The sequence below is a fragment of the Armigeres subalbatus genome, chromosome 3, assembly GCF_024139115.2.
Source record: "Armigeres subalbatus isolate Guangzhou_Male chromosome 3, GZ_Asu_2, whole genome shotgun sequence".
Classification (NCBI taxonomy): domain Eukaryota; kingdom Metazoa; phylum Arthropoda; class Insecta; order Diptera; family Culicidae; genus Armigeres; species Armigeres subalbatus.
In genome coordinates this window covers 316,459,272-316,472,653 of record NC_085141.1, presented here as the reverse complement: position 1 = coordinate 316,472,653, position 13,382 = coordinate 316,459,272, and the positions used below count along the sequence as shown (strand labels likewise).

Here is a 13,382-nt window from a genome sequence, read left to right as displayed (position 1 = left end):
TCTGTCCTGCCTACGCTTTAGGAAACTCATCTTTTTTATACGTGACATAGGGGAACGGTTCGCCACTTCATCTCATAGCTCCTATTTCCATCCCATCAAAAACAAAGCAATGGAAAGGAATTTGGTTTGTTTATCATTTTTGTGATTTTTTTCAGCAGTGAGCACGCATGTTGACAAAAAGAAGCGACGAATTTGGTGCCGTATTTCTTTGTTTAGCGATGAGATGGATATATGTACAGTGAGATGGAGATCGGAACAGTTCCCCTACGATTCTAACATACCATCGCAACCTACTGAGATCAAGGATGTAATAGATCATTTAGTAATTCGCGTTTGATCATTTCGCATTTTGTGAATAATTCATTGCAGAGGCTAAATTGCAAAATGCGTTGGGTGAAGGTTTTCCTACAACTTTGCCTAATAATTCATTGTTTGCATTCCACTATTACCGGAGTTAAAGCGCTAGTTGCACTTACTCATTCTAAATGATAATAATATTTCAATCATTTAGTTAAAGTTGCTGCAATAGCGCTAATTACTCCTTTATAAGTGGAACGAATTATCAGGCAGAGTTGTAGAAAAACCTTCGTACTAGTAATCCACCATTCAACGCATTGTGCGATTCAGCTTGTGTAATGAATTATTGACAAAATACTAAATGAACGAACGAGAATTACTAAAATGATCGATAACATCCTTGACTGCGATTGAATTTGTTAAGAATTGAATTTGTTTGTTAAGTATACTCACACTTCACTTGCCTACTGCGATTGAATATCGAATATTCTTACTTTGTTTATTATTTTATATTGATTTAGGGTAAGACCGCATAATGCGCCACACCTGGCCAAAACGCCCCCTTTTATTTCTAGGAAATTATAACGAACTAAGAGTCAAAATCAGTTGGTATATTTAAATATTTGTAAACCATCATACTATGTGAATGTGGAAGTATTTTTGTAAGGTACACTGGGGGAAGTGGAAAAAGGGGGTAAGTGTAAAAATCGACTCGAAATATTGGAATTGTACATACTTAACAGTTTTTACCACATCATAACCATTTCAGTAAACCTGGTTCCGGATACTATGGTCTATTATGTGTATCCTTCCAATCACGTATATATTATCCGGTACCATATCAATATTGGTATCAAACTTCAAGATTTTTCATGGAGATGCTTCAGGAAGCATATGCAGGACAATCAGTTGCCCTGACCACTCTATAGTAGGTTCCAGGTGCCCCGGGGGAAGTGGACAATTTGAAAAACGTTCAGAACCCTATCAATATGGGTATCAAACTTCAAGATTTTTCATGGAGATGCTTCAGGAAGCATATTTAGGACGATCAGTTTCCCTGGCCACTCTGTAGTAGGTTCCAGGTGCCCCGGGGGAAGTGGCCAATTTGAAAAACGTTCAGAACCCTATCAATATGGGTACCGAACTTCAAGATTTTTCGAGGTGATACCTTTCAATGCATTTTAGAACCAGCAGCTGTCATGACCACTCTGTAGTAGGTTCCAGGTGTCCTGGGGAAGTGGCCAATTTGCAAAATGTTCGAAACCATATCAAAGTGAGCATCAAAGTTCAAGGTTTTTCATGGAGATGCTCTTGGACTCTCCTGTCGAATAGAGTTCGCCGCATCACGAAGTTGACCATCTACAAAACTCTCATTAGACTGGTCTGCCTCTATGGCCACGAAAGTTGGATGTTGCTGGCGAAGGACCAACGCGCCCTTGGAGTTTCCGAATGGAAGGTGTTGCGGACCATCTATGGTGGGGTGCAGATGGAAGACAATGGAGGTGGTGGTGGAGGTCAATGAACCACGAGTTGTAACTGTTAGGAGAACTACCCACACGGTACAATTTTGGCGGTTACGATGGGCCGGGCATGTAGCCAGAATGTCAGACGATAACTCGATTGAGATGATGCTTCGCTAATAATCCGACCGGTACAAGAAGAAGAGGCGTGCAGCGGTCACGGTGGATCGACCAAGTGGAACGCGACCTGCGGATCTTTCGCAAAAATTAAAAACAGACGTCATATTCAGGATTTGTCATCATATCAACAAATACCTTGTCTTCCAAAATAATTTGATAATCGGCAGGCTTCACTTTGCCCTTAAGTGCCATAATAGGACCATGGCCATGTCACACAATTGCTAAGTCATGCTTGCGACCTGCTGCCATTGATGGCAGGCCATCTTACACTTGGTCGATCCCCCGTGACCGCATCGCGCCTCTTCTTCTTGTACCGGTTGGATCATAATCGAGCACCATCTCAATCGGGTTGTCGCCTAACATTCTCGCTACATGCCCGGCTCACCGTAACCGCCAAAATTGTACCATGTGGTGGTTCTCCTAACAGTTACAACTCGTGGTTCATTGGCCTCAACCACCACCTCCATTGGCTTCCATCTGCACCCCACCATAAATAGTCCGCAATACCTTCCATTCGGAAACTTCAAGGGCGCGTTGGTCCTTCGCCAGCAACACCCAACTTTCGTGGCCATAGAGGCCGACCAGTCTAATGAGCGTTTTGTAGATGGTCAACTTCGTGTAGCGGCGAACTCTATTTGACAGGAGAGTCAAAAAGCATCTCCATGAAAAACCTTGAACTTTGATAATGAGTATTGAGTATTTGATATGGTTTCGAACATTTTGCTAATTGGTCACTTCCCCAAAACACCTGGAACCTACTACAGAGTGGTCATGACAGCTGCTGGTTCTAAAATGCATTAAGAATTATCACCTCGAAAAATATTGAAGTTTGATACCCATATTGATATGGTTCTGAACGTTTATCGAATTGGCCACTTCCTCCGGGGCACCTGGAACCTACTACAGAGTGGTCAGAGCAGCTGATCGTCCTGAATATGCTTCCTGAAGCATCTCCATGAAAAATCTTGAAGTTTGATACCCATATTGATAGGGTTCTGAACGTTTTTCAAATTGGCCACTTCCCCCGGGGCACCTGGAACCTACTACAGAGTGGTCAGGGCAACTGATCGTCCTGAATATGCTTCCTGAAGCATCTCCATGAAAAAACTTGAACTTTGATACTCATTTTGATATGGTTTCGAACATTTTGCAAATTGGCCACTTCCCCAAAACACCTGGAACCTACTACAGAGTGGTCATGATAGCTGCTGGTTCTAAAATGCATTTAAAAGTATCACCTCGAAAAATCTTGAAGTTTGATACCCATATTGATTGGGTTCTGAACGTTTTTCAAATTGGCCACTTTCCCCGGGGCACCTGGAACCTACTACAGAGTGGTCAGGGCAACTGATCGTCCTGAATATGCTTCCTGAAGCATCTCCATGAAAAATCTTGAAGTTTGATACCCATATTGATAGGGTTCTGAACATTTTTCAAATTGGCCACTTCCCCCGGGGCACCTGGAAGCTACTACAGAGTGGTCAGGGCAACTGATCGTTCTGAATATGCTTCCTGAAGCATCTCCATGAAAAATCTTGAAGTTTGATACCCATATATATAGGGTTCTGAACGTTTTTCAAATTGGACACTTCCCCCGGGGCACCTGGAACCTACTACAGAGTGGTCAGAGCAACTGACCATTCTTAATATGCTTCCTGAAGCATCTTCATGAAAAATCTTGAAGTTTGATACCCATATTGATAGGGTTCTGAACATTTTTCAAATTGGCCACTTCCCCCGGGGCACCTGGAAGCTACTACAGAGTGGTCAGGGCAACTGATCGTCCTGCATATGCTTCCTGAAGCATCTTCATGAAAAATCTTGAAGTTTGATACCAATATTGATATGGTACCGGATAATATATACGTGATTGGAAGGATACACATAATTGACCATGGTATCCGGAACCAGGTTTACTGAAATGGCCATATCTCGAATGTTTTTCAACGGATCTTAGCGCAACAACCCGCATTCAATTTTCAATAAGATCTAGTTTCTAGGAAAATAATGTTTATCGATGTAACTTCAAACCACACAAAAATACGAGCGGCAGAAAAAATGTGTTTTTGACATGGCCTCCGAAAATCCGGAACATCTCCGGTGTCCGGTGGCCAGTATTCGTGACCGCACATGTTCCTAAATCTTGACTAAATTAGCCGTCGAATGCTTCCGGTTTTGTCCAATTTCATCTCATTTTGTCTAACCCCTGTATATATATATATATATATATATATATATATATATATATATATATATATATATATATATATATAGATAACATTTTTCAAGGACTAAAACTAATAACATAACCCAGTTTTTAACATCTCACGCATTTTTTAAGGGTTTTGTCAAGGGGTTTGTCCACTTTCTGTGTATTTACTTTTGGATATCTGCTTAAAATATTCAGTTCAGAGTTGAGATAAATTGAGGATTTTTTAGATTACAACGGGACAACACAATAGGGTGTAGAAACGGGACTGATCCGTTGAATACGCTACGTATGGTCAGCTTCATATATATTCAAAGTTAAGGCTCAATTAATTATTAAACTAATCACACAGAACATGTCTAATAAAACATTTACTGCGGGATAGAACTCATAATCACACGATCTGCATCAGGCCTAAAATTTAATATTATTACCAATTAAAATCCGTCATCCGTGTGGTTTCTGTCGAAGGTTGCTATGAGAAAATAAACAGTGCAACATGGCACTTCACGAACGAATTTCATGTAAGTTAGAAAACAACAAAGCCAGTAACTGTCAGTTTTGACAGTTTGGCGAAATATAGTGCTTACAATTACTTGGAATGTGACGTCACTCCTATCTTCGCACAAGCTTAGACGATGCGATGCTCCACAGTTTCAGCATGCCTATGTTTGTACTCCAACATGTGGCTATGCAATATACTTTACTGTTGAAGTGTCATTTTTATAAGCCTAACTTTGTTTTCTGTATACCGGGCTCGCGACCTGGGAGGCAGATCCAGATACTACACACTAAATAACAGTAAAATAAACGTCATGACGCAAGTAAATTATCGACGAGCAAAATAAATCAAAGCAAGCGACGCGCGGAATTACCAAGTTTTGTTTTGCGTGTCAACGATGTTTTCGTTGATTTCGTCGAAGCCGGTGCATGACTTACACGTACTTCTGATAACGATACGAGTGCGGGCAGTTGAAAATGAAATGTGTCGTAAAATATTGCAGCTGGAGTTTTGAGAAGTGTCCGGAATATAGTCGAAATATAGAAATAGACATACTGGTACTGTGAGATTGTAGTGCAAATAGAGATGTGAAATTACCTTCGGATGAAGTGTAAAAAGAAATGGCGATGCAATATGGGAGAAGCCATACTACAAAAGTTCAACTCAATGGACGCAGTGGTTCTACGCCCCATCAAAAAAAAGAGAGAAGCGAAAGTTTTAACAGCAGTACATTTTAAATTATTCTTTGTTGTAAGAGTTGTTGAAATTAAAATGAGTAGGTAAAAGGTGTAGATTAAACAAATTGCGAGCTGAGAATCCCAATTGCAATGATTTTGATCTAGGATATTTTGATATCTCAGTTGTTAAACTGAATTTTATTTGGAACATAAATTCTTCTATAAAAATACAGTTCGCAATGCGCAATGTTTTGAAATAGCGGAAGAGATAGAAAGAAAGCGGAAGTTTTTTTTTAGAAAATTCGCTTCCGTCATCGCTTTACCACCCGAGCAGCAGAAGTCAGACAAATTTGGTACAGCAACTTGATTGCGTCTAAATCTGGTCACATATGAGTTGCAGCAATATATGCGGAATATGTGAGTAAAGGAATATTTGCTCGATCCGACGATATTGTACCCGAGATGTTTTACAAAAACACATCTACCTCTTCTGTTACGTATTATTTGTTGTGGAGTGTCATATATCCTTAACGTCTTCATTCTCCATACAGTAGATACCATTTTCAAACGAGTTTCACAGTTCGATTTTATTAAGATTTTTTTTTGTTCAACAACGGTCGTTTCAAATAATGTTAATGTTCAATAAAATTTTCTGCTTTCTACAGTTTTCAAGCTAATTACCAGTATCGATACTCCCCATTTCCTTAAAAATTTCAGCTAGGTCTGCGGTGACATTTCATGACAACCAAAGTTAGGTCTGCACTGACATTCATATTGTTTGAATCTTTATCTCCCTCCCAGCTCGCGACCCTCTCTCGTCTATTTCGAGAGATACATTCTCTGGTCCACAACGTTAGGCATAAGCACGTCAGGCAAGTACGTTAGACATAAAAAACGTTAGGCATTATATTCATTAGGCATAAGGAACGTTTGGCATAATTCTGCCTTCTTTATGTCATGAGCTGTTCTTTGGGTAATTTTGTGTCAAATGTATACATTATGCCTAACGTACTCATGTCTAACGTCCTTATGCCTAACGTACTTATGTCTAATGGGGTCCGTGTCATCCATGGTAATGACACGTACTCATTCAACGTCCTTTTTTCCCCACGGAAATTGAGTAAAATTTCCTTGGAAAGAAGAGACGATAACACAATTTAATCTAAAGAATTTAACGAAACCAGAGACAAACGAATCTATACCAACATTTGAAAACGGCGTAACAGCAAACAAATCAATAATTCCAGTTCTTCGTCTACAAGTATAGCTACGTACATATAATTACACCAAAAGAGGCTATCTTTAGCCTAGCGATAAAACACGCGACTTCAAATCAAGACCATGCTGGGTTCGATTTCTGGTGTTGGTATATGCAATTATCGGATTGAATATTGTCTCGACTTCCCTGGGCATAAAGTATACATATTTATTTATTTTTTCACCGTCTTCGTTTTAAGCTGCACAGACTGATATTCTAATAACTGTTGTAATTGCTTTATGTTATTTTTAAAACGGTCTGTACTGATATTGAAATAAAACGTGGGTACCGTCAACTGGGGGGGAAGATGATCATTGAGGTGAAGATGATCATTTGATGTGTCAAATGTGTCAAATCAAAAGTGCCAAATTTTTTTTATGAAACGGTAGTCAACAATATTCTCCGTTCAAGTAATGTTACCGCTAGGTAGAAATCCGAGTTTTTCGATTATAATCATGAAAATGTATTTTGTGGAAGAAAGAGAGAGATAGTCATAAATGACGCTATTTTCGTTTCAAATATTGACTTCTTAGAAGTCAATTTACGTAGTAAACTCAACATTCATACAAATAACCTAGTGTATTTTGACTATTTGGTCATAATGGTTTTAGTAGAGCTGTCTTGATCAACTTCACCCCAAACCAGATTATTCAAAAAATGTGGGATAATTTAATTTATTTTAATAAATGCGAACGCATTTCAGAAAACTAAAGTTGTTGATTATTGCAACGTATAGCAGTACATGTTTTGAAAATATTTGTTTCGATTTAAAATGTAAACACACATTGTTATTGCATGTTTTGTCTTAAAAATGATCATCTTCCCCCCAGTTGACGGTACATCGTTAACACACATTTTTCCAACGAATGATTTTGTCCAAATACAGTGCGATGCGATTTGTATAAAATAGGGGACGTTAGCGGAAACGACGTGCTAGAACATAGAAGTTCGTCTGACGTAGAAGATCTGGGCAGTTGTATCCGATTGTCAATTATATCGAAGGCCTTTGAACGAAAGATTGATGTTGGCGTAAAGTCTCAAGCTTAATTAACTGACATCGGTTTTCGTAGGGGGGGGGGGGGGTTATTGGCAAATGAAGCGGATCGTACCATGGTAATCTACGTAACGCGAAATGTTGGACTCTTTCGATTCGATATGCATAGCATTCCTGGTAAAGGACCCATACTGGGACGGCATATTCAAGAAGGCTGCGGATAAGCGAACAGTACAATATATTCAAAGCGTATACATCGCGGAACTCCAGTGAATTACGTCGGATAAAACCCATCACTACAAAAGTTTTCGTTTTAATCCTGGTTACATGGTCATTGAAGCGCAATTTACTGTCTATTGTCAATCCTACATCGTTGATAGTTTTTGCGTGTTCCAGAGCCGTTTGCCGCGTAGGAAAAGTTCAAAGGTGTCCGGCTCTTGTTGAAACTGATCACTTTGCATTTCACAGTGTTAACCTCCATTCCGTTTGATGTACACCTACTTGTGACGGCGGCAATATTTTGTTGTAACGCCGCGCAGTTGACCAATGAATTTATTATGCGGTATATCTTCATATCATCAGCGTACATAATCCGATGTGAACTAATTCGGAGGCACGAATCGTTGACAAAAAGTATGAATACTAGCGGGCCCAGATGGCAACCTTGCGAAATGGCTGGACGTTGCAGATCTTAATTTAACGTAAGTATGTCTGTTTCTAAAGCGCAATCACTTTAGAAGCCAGTCAGTATTATAAAGTAAAGCAGAAATCTTCAATCCCATCCCTGGATCGAAACGTCGGTGATGAAATAAAATTGTCAACGCAATTATTCATGACTGATAGCCAATCCGAAAATCTAAGTAAAGCAGAAATAGGGATTGGTTTTGAAACCGCACAATTATTTACTGTGGAAGTGCTTAATGAACATTAAGCTGCGAGGCGGCAATGTTCCAGTAGGAGGATGTAATGCCAACAAAGAAAAAAAGAAAATATGAGCGAAAACTGGAATGATCTCTTTTAAATAGTGGGTCTAGCAACTATGTTCCCATTTTGACATACAACTCGTGAGATTTTAAAGAATTTCCCGTGGAAATGCAGAAGAATATCAAGTGCAGCTGTGCAAGTATTTGCTTGGACATTGCAGTTTTTTTTTGACTTACACTGGTTTGAAGCTTGTCCTGTATTTTCGAAACAAGGGTGGTCAAAGATGTTCTTGGCATGAGTTCGCCAGCTCGAACTGGAATGTAAATAAATGACAACTTGAGCCAAAACGGGTGGGTGTTAAGCTCATGCAGTTACGTTGCGTTACGTCCATTACAACACAATTGGAACACGGGACCGACCTGATCTGGGTAGTGCGGATTGATTCGATTTATTTCAGATTTCATGTTAAGGAGAATCTTAATTATTTGCGAACTAAATAAACATAAATTACGTTTCCGTTTTGCATTTTTCTATTCTAAACTTCATCTCATGACTCCCATTTTCATTCCATTAAAAACAAAGCAATGAAAAAAAATGTTTTTTTTAATTTTTGTGATTTTTTTCAGCAGGGAGCACGCATGTTAGCAAAAAAACAACGAGATAGGTTCTGTATTTCCCGTTTTGCGATAAGATGAATATATGTTCTGTGAGATGGAAAACGTAAAAATTCCCCTAGTTAAGTAAATTTTATGAGTACTGCCATTCTTATTTTCATTACGGTGTTCCAGTAACATTTTACTGAACAAAGTAAATCAATGCAACTCCTATTTGAGCGATAAAGATCTATAAAAACATATAGCTTTTACGTATACTTTGTATACGAGAAAGGCAAAAACATCGGAAACCATGAACACTTATTGCAAAATTTTACAAAAACCAACAGCTTTTTGAATCGCAAAGTTATGTAGGGTTTTACCCATTTGTGCTCTCTCATCTAGTACGAAGAAAATAAAACGATTAAGGGATGACGATTGAGAAATGTTTTGCTACAAAATAATTTACTTCTGGCATGAATTAATAAATAATAACTTTTTCTCGTAGATGATTACTACTCATAGTCAATATTAATCCGTAATAGAGGGGGTCAATCGCAAAGGAGTGTAAGTGACCTTTTTACAAGGCATGCAATCACTGATTTTGAACGTTAATATATCGTTGAAAAGCCTAGCCTATATTGTGCTTTGTGTCCAAAAATACGGCAGACTTCAGTAAGCTGGTTACTTGGTGTGAATGTCGGAATAATTATTAGTGAAAACAAGGTTTAACCCAGAGTTGAACAGAGGTCGGTGATTTTGTGGAAGGCCACTAAAACGCTGGTTTTACGCGGTGAAATCGGACCTAGGTACGTTCAGGGAAACTGGAGAAACATTAACCAAGACCGACGATTACGGGACTCTACTACACGCCAGACATAATTGTAACGACACTGTAGTCTAAACGGTAGACAGGTTCAAAAATCTTAGGTACATATTTTCTCTATCAAGAGTTTTGTACGATTTACCAAAACATTTCTTTTCAGGCTCACATGCTCAACCACTACACCACAAGTCAGTTGCATGATATCATACACTATTATGTGCCAAATATGGCTTTGAATTGTACTTAGAAATTTTCAACATTTCTGCTTGATATCTAATAACAAGTTCTTCATCTCCTCCTCACGAAACATACATAAAACATTCGCCCCATAAGAGACCCCCTGGGGGTCCATAAAAGGAAATTGCTTCCCTATAGTCGACACTTCATTTGATTTTCATGTTCCGTTTGGGGACGTTCTTCTTCTCCCCAAAATATTATTTTTTATTCTTTAAATACACGAACATTAGTCAATCTGTTTTGCAGTTGAGTTGTAACAAATGATAGCCAAACTCATTCTTATTTTTGCACTGACTTAGATTTTTCGCTTGAAAGAATATTGAAATATATTGATTTTTTTATCTTTATTCATGTGTCTTTAAATTCCCAGATTAAGGAATAAATATATTTTTATTTTTTTGCTGTCATATCATTTCCCATGAATTGTAGTCTGTTGAAAATGTAACATTTGCTCTTTCGTTCGGTTCTGTGAACATGAGCTTTTGTATGTTCTACTAAGGGAATGTACGGATCAGGCGATCAGGCACGATTCATATGCAGTTACATTTCAGCGGCTTGTTCTCATTGGATCCGACCGAATCGAATACATATAATTGATCTGAAGGTCGTGTTTAGATGGATAGACATTTTTTCCCCTCAGTAGTATTATCATGAATGAATTTGCAGAATTGTTGTTCAATACAAACATCTTAATTTAAAGTTTAAATTTAGATCTAAAATATGTTCAATATTTTTTAAACATGAATTTGTAAACATTTGTCCTCACCATACCTTAAGAGCCGTCAAAATGCAAACACATTCACGATCACATCTGGCATCCCTGGACAGCAGTGTCTCTTTCGCTTGTTATCGGTTCCTGGATCCTTCTGTCTGCTACCACCAGCAAGCATCAGCGTCACCCAGGAAGCGTAAAAGTTCGAAATTTGTGTGCAGGCCGCTCGCTGGCTAAATGGCGTAATGCTAAAAGGGTTCTGTACAGCAAACACTCGCCTCCCAACGGGTTCGAGATCGCGCACGATACTTTGAAGAAGGCAAACAACGAACGCGCGAACACTCACTTAGAACGGGGCTCGGAAAATGTTGAGCCAGGTCGTGTCTCAGAACGTTGCCCCGAGGGACGACACACTGCACAACATGAACTGCACTGACTGAGCACTTTGTAGCTGTTCTCCTCGTTCCAAGCACGAATGGGGTTTATTTTTAGGACCCGCTCAGCTCCCTTTTTTGCATGAACTTTATCGAAATCGGCACATCTACATCACATTTTCCCTGGGCTCTGGCTTGTTGAAAGTTTGCCCTTTTTTATTTCGCACCTTCAACCAGCAGAGCTCGTTCGCTAATAAATCACTCGTCTCAGCGGGGCGAAGTTTCACCTTAGCACCTAACCCCTGGTTCGCCACTCTTCTTCACTATCACACAATTACAAAATTCCAACTCACGAAAGCCCAATACGATACCGTACTTCGATAGTTTTTCACACCCCACTGTCAGGCGCTTATCACGCTTTTGATCTTTATTGCCCGATTCTACTCATTGTTCATAACCATTGTTCGGCGGTTCCTATCGCAGAATCCGATCGCGAAACTTCGATCATCAAAAATATCGAAATCGAATCATCGCACCTAGGCAGTGGGGACACAAAGGAGACTACTCTTCAAAAGCGAAACCGAGATCGCGCGGCAACTTCGAGTGACTTCAACTACGATCCAGGCGACGAACCCCAGCTCTATTTGCGCTCGCTCATCCGGCGCAGCATTCTGATGAATACTGACCGAGCATCGCACCGGTGAGGCACATTAAAATCGAGTCAATAATAAAAACAGCCCGAGCCGAGAGTCGTCTGTGGGCGCGCGCGCACACACAAGCCGGTGGTGGGTAATGCAAACCGCGGGGAAAGGGGGTCCACCCGGTCGTCGACGGTCGATGTGCGCTGCGGCGGCGGTTCCTTTCTTCGCGAGCGGATGACTCTCGTTGAAGCGGCGCGCAGTTCCTTTCTCGCGCTCTCTTTGAGGGGTCGCTTTGCGTGCCCGCATGTGCCGCGCGTGACTTTACTCGCTCACCGAGACCCCTGCGCCAGCTAAGTACCCCTCGCGGGAAGCGGAAGGTACTTTGAGGAAAAGGTCTGCGACTACGGTCGCGGAGAAGAGCCAGCGAGTTGTGGACTTTTGTTAGTTAGATGGGTAGTAGAGATCTGCAGAACTTCCAAGAATGAGAGAGATTTTCTGCGAGATTGGTGAGGTTGGTTTAAACTGGATGCAGCGGAGTGGAATGGAAGAGGTGAGCTTTTGCAAATTGGCAAGGTTAGCAAACAGAGCTTTTGCTGAATAAGATTCGAACCGAGGATGGGAAAAGCAAGAAACTGACGTTGCGACTAGAAGATGATAATCTCCATTGCTTTGAATTAATGACGATAATAGATAGCAGATTCGAAGCTAAATTATTGGGTATTAATAAATATTTTTTTATTTTTTTTTTATTTTCATGCATGCAGTATAAATAAACATTTTCTAACTAGATTTTTTGTTTTTTATTGTTTCATTCATATAAAGATGTTTGTAATGAAAAATTGAAACAAAATTTCAATTTATATTTGTCTAAAAACTTACAACATTTAAATTAAGATTTGAAATCATGTATATCTCATAAACATTTGATTTAAAAGAAGCTTGAAAAATTATATAAATTCTAATAGATTTTACCGCAAGCTGGAAGTGATATACTTTATTTCCTTTCCATCAGCAAAGCTCTCTCAACACTTTAGAAAGAGTCTCTCTATTGAGCAAATTGTTTACTGCTCATAGCGAAAAAGAATCAAACAACTATCACAGCATCCATCCAAGATCAACATCCACCCGCTCACGGTTATTGTCGCAACTACACCGGCGTGTCAACCACCTCTCATTACACCCAAGTTAAACGAGGAACGGAATGGAAAACGAATCACCGCTCTCCCCAGCAGTGATTTGAAACCGAGGCTGCGAACGACGAACCCGTGCTCTGCTTGGTAAAGTGCTCTCTGCTGTGCAGCGCATTGGGCTCGAGCAGAGCAGAGAGCCGCGTAGTCGTTCGTGGTCAACACGCTCGACCTTGTGCCGAGATTCGCACAGGGCTTGACCGTTTCCTACACGGCCTGAACCACGCACATGTGTGTTGTCTTCACTAGCAGCAATAGTGCCCTTGCGTCCATCATAAATAATCCGCGCGAGACCAGTGTTTTTTTTGCGC

The 13,382-nt window shown here is 40.0% G+C and overlaps 1 protein-coding gene across 1 annotated transcript in view; it reads right to left on the bottom strand.

Annotated features, from left to right (window-relative positions):
* The window catches only part of LOC134225386 (pro-interleukin-16), a 507,460-nt gene extending 495,550 nt beyond the window's left edge, over positions 1-11,910 (bottom strand). Inside the window, exon 1 of the mRNA XM_062705408.1 lies at positions 10,929-11,910. The gene's annotated coding sequence lies outside the window, so the exon portion shown is untranslated. The remainder of the gene's footprint in view (positions 1-10,928) is intronic.
* Between the last annotated feature and the right edge of the window lie 1,472 nt (positions 11,911-13,382).